The sequence below is a fragment of the Somniosus microcephalus genome, chromosome 16 (assembly GCF_052327205.1).
Source record: "Somniosus microcephalus isolate GS21.2 chromosome 16, FLI_Smic_1.0, whole genome shotgun sequence".
Classification (NCBI taxonomy): Eukaryota; Metazoa; Chordata; class Chondrichthyes; order Squaliformes; family Somniosidae; genus Somniosus; species Somniosus microcephalus.
Window position 1 is genome coordinate 46,256,527 of NC_141002.1, and position 9,848 is coordinate 46,266,374.

A 9,848-nucleotide genomic window follows, 5' to 3' on the forward strand; every position below is an offset into this window, starting at 1 on the left:
GTACGGGGATCCAGGAGGTAGTGTTGGAGGAGCCGCAGCCCTTGCTCTTGTCCAACAGGTTCGAGGCTCTTACTCCCTGTGGGGATGGGAACGGGGACTGCAGGGAGGATGAGCAACCTGGCCACAGCACCGTGGAATGAGGGGCCATTCAAGTGGGGGGAGTAAAAAGAAATGTTGTAGTGGTAGGGGATAGTATCATTAGGGGGATAGATAGGGTTCTTTGCAGCCGAGAGCGAGAGTCCCGAAGGCTGTGTTGCCTGCCCGGTGCCAGGGTTAAGGACGTCTCCTCTGGGATGGAGAGAAACTTGGAGGGGGAGGATCCAGTTGTCGTGGTCCATGTTGGTACCAACGACATAGATAGGACAAGGAAAGAGGTTCTGCTGAGGGAGTATGAGCAGCTAGGGGCTAAATTAAAAAACAGAACCACAAGGGTAATAATCTCTGGATTACTACCTGAGCCACGAGCAAATTTGGCTAGGATAAATAAAATCAGAGAGTTAAATGCGTGGCTCAAAGACTGGTGTGGGAGAAATGGGTTTTGCTTCTTGGGACACTGGCACCAGTACTGGGACAGGAGAGAGCTGTTACGTTGGGACGGACTTCACTTGGCCAGTGCTGGGACTAGAGTCCTGGCGAATCGAATAACTAGGGCTGTAGAGAGGGCTTTAAACTAATTAGTGAGGGGGAGGTTTCAAGAGAGCAAAAAATAAAAATGTCAGCGGAGAAGGCAATAGAGCAAGGTAGCAGTGGGGGAATTAAAAACCAGAGCGTGTCAGGAAGGGATAGAATGTATAAAGATAAAGGTAAAGTAGTAAAGGGGGTAAAAGCAGGAATAAATTGTCACAAAACATATTTAAAAGTTCTTTATCTGAATGCACGCAGCATTCGTAACAAAATAGACGAGTTGACGGTACAAATAACTACACATGGGTATGATCTGGTGGCCATTACAGAAACATGGCTGCAAGGTGACCATGACTGGGAACTGAACATCCAGGGGTATTTGACAATTAGGAAGGACAGACAGGAAGGAAAGGGAGGTGGGGTGGCTATGTTAATAAAGGATGGAATCACTACAATAGTGAGAAATGATATTGGGTCAAAGGATCAGGATAGTGAAACAGTTTGGGTGGAGATAAGGAATAATAAGGGGAAAAAGTCACTAGTGGGCGTAGTCTATAGGCCTCCTAACAGTTGCAACTCTGTTGGTCGGAGTATAAATCAGGAAATAGTTGGGGCTTGTAATAAGGGAACAGCTATAATCATGGGGGATTTTAACTTTCATATTGACTGGACAAATCAAATTGGGCAGGGCAGCCTTGAGGAAGAGTTCATAGAGTGCATTAGGGACGGGTTCCTTGAGCAGTATGTTACTGAACCAACCAGGGGACAGGCAATCTTAGATCTGGTCCTGTGTAATGAGACAGGATTAATAAAAAATGTCCTAGTAAAGGATCCCATTGGAATGAGTGACCATAACATGGTTGAATTCCAAATTCAGTTGGAGGGTGAGAGAGTCGGATCTCAAACCAGCGTACTAAGCTTAAATAAAGGAGACTATGAAAGTATGAGAGCAGAGTTGACTAAAGTGGACTGGGAAAATAGATTAAAGGGTAAGACGGTACATGAGCAGCGGTGTACATTCAAGGAGATATTTCACAACTTTCAAGAAAAATATATTCCACTGAGGAAAAAGGGGCGTTAAAAAAAAGACAGCCATCCGTGGCTAAGTAAAGTAATAAAGGATAGTATCCGACTGAAAACAAGGGCATATAAAGTAGCCAAATCTAGTGGGAGGATAGAAGATTGGGAAGCATTTAAAAGCCAGCAAAGAATAACTAAAAGATTAATTAAGAAAGGGAAGATAGATTATGAAAGTAAACTAGCAAAAAATATAAAAACAGATAGCAAGAGTTTCTACAGTTATATAAAAAGAAAAAGGGTGGCTAAAGTGAATGTTGGTCCCTTAGAGGACGAGACCGGGAAATTTTTGGTGGGGAACATGGAGATGGCAAAAACGCTGAACAAATATTTTGTATCAGTCTTTACAGTAGAGGACACTAAAAATATCCCAACACTGGACAAACAGGGGGCAATGGGGGGGGGTGGTGGGGGGGGGGAAGGAGCTAAACATGATTAAAATCACTAAGGAGGTGGTACTCGGTAAGATAATGGGATTAAAGGCAGATAAATCCCCTGGACCTGATGGCTTACATCCTAGGGTCTTGAGAGAAGTGGCGGTGGGGATTGCGGATGCATTAGTGGTAATTTTCCAGAACTCCCTGGATTCAGGAAAGGTCCCAGCAGATTGGAAAACTGCTAATGTAACGCCCTTATTTAAAAAGGGAAGTCAACAAAAGGCTGGAAACTATAGACCAGTTAGCCTAACATCTGTGGTTGTTAAAATGTTGGAGTCCATTATTAAGGAAGCAGTAACAGGACATTTGGATAAGCATAATTTAATCGGACAGAGTCAGCATGGTTTTATGAAGGGGAAGTCATGTTTGACAAATTTGCTCGAATTCTTTGAGGACGTAACAAACAGGGTGGATAAAGGGGAACCAGTGGATGTGGTGTATTTGGACTTCCAAAAGGCATTTGACAAGGTGCCACACAAAAGATTACTGCACAAGATAAAAAATCACAGGATTGGGGGTAATATTCTGGCATGGGTGGAAGATTGGCTATCTAACAGAAAACAGAGAGTTGGGATAAATGGTTCATTCTCGGGTTGGCAATCAGTGACTAGTGGTGTTCTGCAGGGGTCAGTGCTGGGACCCCAACTCTTTACAATCTATATTAACGATTTGGAGGAAGGGACTGAGTGCAACATATCCAAGTTTGCTGACGATACAAAGATGGGAGGGAAAGCAGTGAGTGAGGAGGACATAAAAAACCTGCAAAAGGACATAGACAGGCTGAGTGGGCAGAAATTTGGCAGATGGAATATAATGTTGCAAAGTGTGAGGTTATGCACTTTGGCAGAAAAAATCAAAGAGCAAGTTATTATCTAAATGGAGAGAAACTGCAAAGTGCTACAGTACAAATGGATCTGGGGATCCTGGTGCATGAAACACAGAAGGTTAGTATGCAGGTGCAGCAGGTGATCAGGAAGGCCAATGGAATCTTGGCTTTTATTGCAAGGGGGATGGAGTATAAAAACAGGGAAGTCTTGCTTCAGTTATACAGGGTACTGGTGAGGCCACACCTGGAATACTGCGTACAGTTTTGGTTTCCATATTTAAGAAAAGATATACTTGCTCTCGAGGCAGTTCAGAGAAGGTTCACTCGGTTGATTCCGGAGATGAGGGGGTTGACTTATGAGGAAAGGTTGAGTAGGTTGGGCCTCTACTCATTGGAATTCAGAAGAATGAGAGGCGATCTTATCGAAACATATAAGATTGTGAGGGGGCTTGATCGGGTGGATGCGGTGAGGATGTTTCCACTGATGGGTGAGACTAGAACTAGGGGGCATAATCTTAGAATAAGGGGCTGCCCTTTCAAAACTGAGATGAGGAGAAACTTCTTCACTCAGAGGGTAGTAAATCTATGGAATTTGCTACCTCAGAGAGCTGTGGAAGCTGCAACATTAAATAAATTTAAAACGGAGATAGACAGTTTCCTAGCTGATAAGGGAATTAGGGGTTGCGGGGAGCGGGCAGGGAAGTGGATGTGAGTCTTGGTTCGGATCAGCCATGATCCTATTGAATGGTGGAGCAGGCCCGAGGGGCCGTATGGCCTACTCCTGCTCCTACTTCTTATGTTCTTATATTCTTAATTATAAAGGTTCATCATAACTTCTTTGCTTTTGTACTCCATGCCTCTCTTTATGAAGCCCAGGATCCCGTATACTTTTTTAACCGCTTTCACAACCTGCCCTGTCACCTTCAATGATTTGTGCACATATACCCCCAGGTCTGTTTGTTCATGCACCCCCTTTAGAATTGTACCCTTTAGTTTATATTGCCTCACTTCATTCTTCCTACCAAAATGTATCACTTTGCATGTTTCTGTGTTAAATTTCATCTGCCATGTGTCCACCCATTCCACCAGCCTGTCTATATCCTCTTGAAGTCTATCACTTGAACTCTATCACTGGGGAATTTAAATTCAGTAAATTAAATAAATCTGGAATAAAAAGCTAGTATCAGTGATGGTGACCATGAAACTATCGGATTGTCGTAAAAACCCATCTGGTTCACTAATGTCCTTTAGGGAAGGAAATCTGCTGTCCTCACTCGGTAGCACCACTACTGACCAAGCTAGCCGAGTCCTGAAGGACATAGCTGCCAGTCTGGGCCCGCGACAGGTGGTGAGAGAACCAACATTAGGGAAAAACCTACTTGACCTCGCCCTCACCAATCTACCTGTCGCAGATCCATCTTTCCAGTGACCACCGCACAGTGCTTGTGGAGTCAAAATCTCATCTTCACACTGAGGGCACCCTCCATCGTGTTGTGTGGCACTACCACTGTGCTAAATGGGATAGATTCAGAATAGATCACGTAACTCAAAACTGGGCACCCACGAGGCACTGTGGGCCATCAGCAGCAGCAGAATTGTATTCCACCACAATCTGTAACCTCATGGCCTGGCATATCCCTCACTCTACCATTATCAGTAAACAACTAACGGGAGGAGGAGGCTCCATGAACATCCCCATCCTCAATGATGGCGGAGCCCAGCACGTGAGTGCAAAAGACAAGGCTGAAGCGTTTTCAACCATCTTCAGCCAGAAGTGCTGAGTGGATGATCCATATCGGCCTCTTCCTGAGGACCCTAACATCACAAAAGCCAGTCTTCAGCCAATTTGATTCACTCCGCAAGACACCAAGAAATGACAGAGCGCACTGGATACAGCAAAGGCTATGGGCCCCGACAACATCCCAGTTGTCGTGCTGAAGAACTAGCCACACCTCTAGTCAAGCTGTTCCAGTACAGCTACAACACTGGCATCTACCCGACTATGTGGAAAACTGCCCAGGTATGTCCTGTCCACAAAAAAACAGGACAGATCCACTCCAGCCAATTACCGCCCCATCAGTCTACTCTCAATCATCAGCAAAGTGATGGAAGGTGTCATTGACAGTGCTATTAAGCAGCACTTACTCACCAATAACCTGCTCCGTTTGGTTTCTGCTAGGACCCCTCGGCTCCAGACCTCATTACAGCCTTGGTCCAAACATGGACAAAAGAACTGAATTGCAGAGGTGAGGTGAGAGTGACTGCCCTTGACATCAAGGCAGCATTTGACCGAGTGTGGCATCAAGGAGCCCTAGTAAAAATGAAGTCAATTGGAATCGGGGGGGGGAAAACTCTCCACTGGCTGGAGTCATACCTGGCACAAAGGAAGATGGTTGTAGTTGTTGGAGGTCAAGCATCTCAGCCCCAGAACATCGCTGCAGGCGTTCCTCAGGGCAGTGTCCTAGGCCCAACCATCTTCAGCTGCTTCATCAATGACCTTCCCTCAAACATAAGGTCAGAAGTGGGGATGTTCGCTGATGATTGCACAGTGTTCAGTTCCATTCGCAGCTCCTCAGATAATGAAGCAGTCTATGCGCGAATGCAGCAAGACCTGGATGACATTCAGGCTTGGTCTGATAAGTGGCAAGTAACATTCGCGCCACACAAGTGCCAGGCAATGACTATCTCCAACAAACGAGAGTCTAACCACCGCCCCTTGACATTCAACGGCATTACCATCGTCGAATCCCCCACCATCAATAGCCTGGGGGTCACCATTGACCAGAAACTTAACTGTACCAGTCACATAAATACTGTGGCTACAACAGTAGGTCAGAGGCTGGGTATTCTCAGGCGAGTGTCTCACCTCCTGACTCCCCAAAGCTTTTCCACCATCTACAAGGCACATGTCAGAAGTGTGATGGAATATTCCCCACATGCCTGGATGAGTGCAGCTCCAACAACACTCAAGAAGCTCGACACCATCAAGGACAAAGCAGCCTGCCTGACTGGCACCCCATCCACCACCTTAAACATTCACTCCCGGCGCACCATGGCTGCAGTGTGTACCATCTACAAGATGCACTGCAGCAACTCGCTAAGGCTTCTTCGGCAGCTCCTCCCAAACCCGCGACCTCTACCACCTGGAAGGACAAGGGTAGCAGACACATGGGAACACCATCATCTGCAAGTTCCCCTTCAAGTTACACACCATCCTGACTTGGAAATATATCGATGTTCCTTCATCGTCGCTGGGTCAAAATCCTGGAACTCCCTCCCTAACAGCACTATGGGAGTACCTTCACCACAAGGACTGCAGCTGTTCAAGAAGGCGGCTCACCGCCACCTTCTCAAGGGCAATTAGGGAGGGGCAAGAAATGCTGGCTTTGCCAGAGACGCCCACATCCCAGGAACAAATAAAAAAACTATCCTCCTCACTGTTCACTATACTTCCAAGTTTTATGTTATCTGCAGATGAGAAGATGTCTAAATGCAAAATCATGAATTTGACCTGACATTGATACCTGAGTTGTGTGATTTTACATTAACACAGTCCGTTACAACCTGGTATGGTGTGGGTTTCGGGTGCAGTTCTCTAAATTGCTGAGTTTCTGATATGTGCTGTGATATTGGGAGAGTCTCTGGGTGGAAGTATTGTAGCTGCTGCATCAAGGGAATGAAAATCACATAAGAAAAAATTAGGACTGTTCTATAGTGTACATTAGGTTTTTTTTTAGAGCAAGATTCGCAGTACCCTGGGAGAAGGTTGCTTGGCTACCCTCATCCAAGAAATGGTATGAGGATTAGGGAACCTCAAAAGATGATTGAAAACTAAGTTAAAATGGAAGAAAAATGTACAATAAAGTCAATACAATTTTAAATCAATACTTTTATCAATATGATGAAGTTAATATAGGTGAAAACATCTTGAGCATAAGAATCTTTAGGAACAGGAACTGGTGGTTCAGCACAAAGAGCCCATCCTTCTTTGATAAATCTCAACCTCACCTGTAATTTTTCACCATATTAACACTCAATAAGCTTATACCAAATTCCTCTACCCATCCTTTTAACAAGGCATTAAATTTGTATGGACGCAAAGTCTCACACATGAATAAGGACCAGTTGAACGAGGTACCTGAGGGGATTGGACCTATGGAACTATACCCTATACCTTAGCAAGGACAGGGGAGCGGGGGCGGGGGGGGGGCGGGGAGTTGGGAAAGAGAAAAATTGACAAGAAAATAAAAACAGCTGTCTATTAACATGTTTTACTGCTGCTGTGCTCAATATATATTTGACAAGTAAAAAATTGAATTATTTGTTGCAGTTTTGTTTATATACGTTCTTATGATCCTACTTTTCTGATGAAACAGTAGGGAATAGTGGCCACAAATTGTCCCTCTATTTAAAGTTTTTTTCCCCAGTGAGGCCCAGGTGACATAGTGGGTCAACACCATTTACCTCTGGGGAAATAGGTTCAAATTCAAGTCCGAATGGCAAACTCATCCATGTATCTCACTGGTGTAGTAAGCAGTGTTTTTTTATGTTCACACTATTTAGAGGTATGGGTCCAAGTACCATTCACCTTGGGGAAAAAATGAGTTTGAATCTGCTGTTTACTTGTACTTCTCGCAATCTAGTATACTGTATTCGCTGCTCACGATGCGGTCTCCTCTACACTGGGGAGACCAAACGCAGATTGGGTGACCGCTTTGCGGAACACCTCCATTCAGTCCGTAAGGGTGACCCCGAGCTTCCAGTCGCCCGTCATTTTAATTCACCGCTCCATTCCCACTCGGACCTCACCGTCCTTGGCCTCTTGTATTGTTCCACGGAAGCTCAACGTAAACTCGAGGAACAGCACCTCATCTTCCGATTAGGCACTCTGCAGCCTTCCGGACTCAATATCGAGTTCAACAATTTCAGATCATAAGCTCGGCCCCTATTTCATTTTGTCTTGTAATTTTTCCACTCCTTTCTCCCCACCCCCCCCCCTCGCTTTCCTTTTGTTTCTCTCTCACACCTGGCAGCTATCTCTTGCCCTGCCAGTACACTTTACACCCAATCTCAGCCTATTACCATCTCGTCTAGCTTCTAATCTCTTTTATTTCTTTTATTCTTTTGTCCGATCGCAGCCCTGCCTTCGATCTAGTTTCTTTTCTTTCCAGTTTTGAAGAAGGGTTCGACCCGAAACGTCAACTCAAATTTCTCTCCACGGATGTTGCCTGACCTGCTGAGTTTTTCCAGCATTTTCTGTTGTTATTTCGTATTTCTGGCTGAGATTGGTAAGTCACGAGTGAGTGGGTTGAACCTACAATGCCATTGCTTCCCCATTATTTTGTTTCAGCACTTCTAATATTAGAACTCGCTTTCTGGAATTTTCTTTTTGCAAGGAAATGGTTAAATATTCTGTCATCTGTGGATGCCAAATACTGAGTATTTGTTTTAAACAGACAGGCATTTGGGACTCCAAGATATTTTTAGTTTAAGAAAAAAGTTGTGTATTTTTAGGAACTTTAAGAAAAACAGAGAATCACATGAATAACAAAGGAATTAGAATATTTAACAAGAAGTGTCGATGGAATTGCTTCCAAATGATGCACCAAAAATATTCCACTAGAAGATGATAATTGGTCTACAAAGCTCAGTGGTATGAGATCCACCTCCAGGAGGTCACTTCTACCACATGAGCTTAACACTGGGTACAGTATAACTTCAGTCCAGTGAGAAGCTGTATTTGGACCTTCTGTGCACTTTATAAAGTTACTATTGAAGCTTTTTAGTGCACATTTACACTACAAGTTTAACAATGGCCCAGAAATTTGGGTCGGGGGCTTCCCGCGAGTGCAAGCCCCCGACCTACACCTACCTAGCGCGCCGGCAGTTGACCTCTTGGCCTGCGTGGAATTCCTCTCCGAGGCCTGTCCCAGAGGCTGGCGCGCTATGCTGGCGTGTCCCAGGGGCGTAGTTAGTGCGATGCGTCCCCTGGGATCACGTGAGCAACAGGCAGCCAATCGGAGCAGGGAATGCTCCATTCATAAGTCTTGACAGATAGACCTGTCAAAACGTATAAATGCTGAGGCTGTAAAACTGTACTTTACCTTCAAATAAAAAAAATTTTTAAATCACACTTTGTAAATAAACTATAAATGACATTAAATAACTATTTTAAACAAAACTTTAAATTTTTGAAAAAAATAATTTTATAAAAAAACGGGGCTAAAAATAAACTTACCTTGCTTTAAAGTATTTAAAAGTAAAAAACCTGTGGAAAAAATGTTTTAATTTTAAATAATTGACCACTTACCTTTGAAAATGAAGTCCTTATGGCTGCGTTTTACATTTCTAAAATGTACAGACTTACCCGCACTTTAAAACCTGTTTAAAAAAAAAGGAAGTTCAACACGCACGCGCAGACTCCCGCGCGCACGCGTTCGACCTCTGAACCCCTTGGTTCAGAGGATCGGAAGTGCCGGTTTCCTGCGCATGCGTAGTGCATGCAAGATTCCGGCACTTCCATCGGGTCCACGCGTGAGTACTCCGTCTGTACTCACGCGTTGGGACCCGAATTTCTGGGCCATTAGTTTAATGTCTCACCTATTTTCTTCTAACGTTAAAATATAGCTGCCAGAGCTGTGCAGTGCTGTTCTTGAGTGTAACTGATCAGGTTAGCATGCTTGTCAAGAACTCTATCCTGGCAGAAGGATACAATTTGCAGCCGAGCTTTGCAATCTACAGCTACCAGTCTCTGACTGGCAGTGTAGTATCACTGCAGCTTAAAACTGAAACCGTTCTAATGAATTATGATTTTAGCATTACTTTTTTATTTATAAATACTAGTAGATCACTCGTGGCACTGTTCAGACAATATGCTGTTTTAT

General features: G+C 44.3%; 1 long non-coding RNA gene across 1 annotated transcript in view; it reads right to left on the bottom strand.

The window, feature by feature from the left end:
• Positions 1–9,111, bottom strand: part of LOC147106121 (uncharacterized) — a 30,852-nt gene extending 21,741 nt beyond the window's left edge. The window contains exon 1 of the long non-coding RNA XR_015081364.1: positions 8,837–9,111. This is a non-coding gene — a long non-coding RNA (uncharacterized LOC147106121). The remainder of the gene's footprint in view (positions 1–8,836) is intronic.
• Positions 9,112–9,848: the final 737 nt, after the last annotated feature.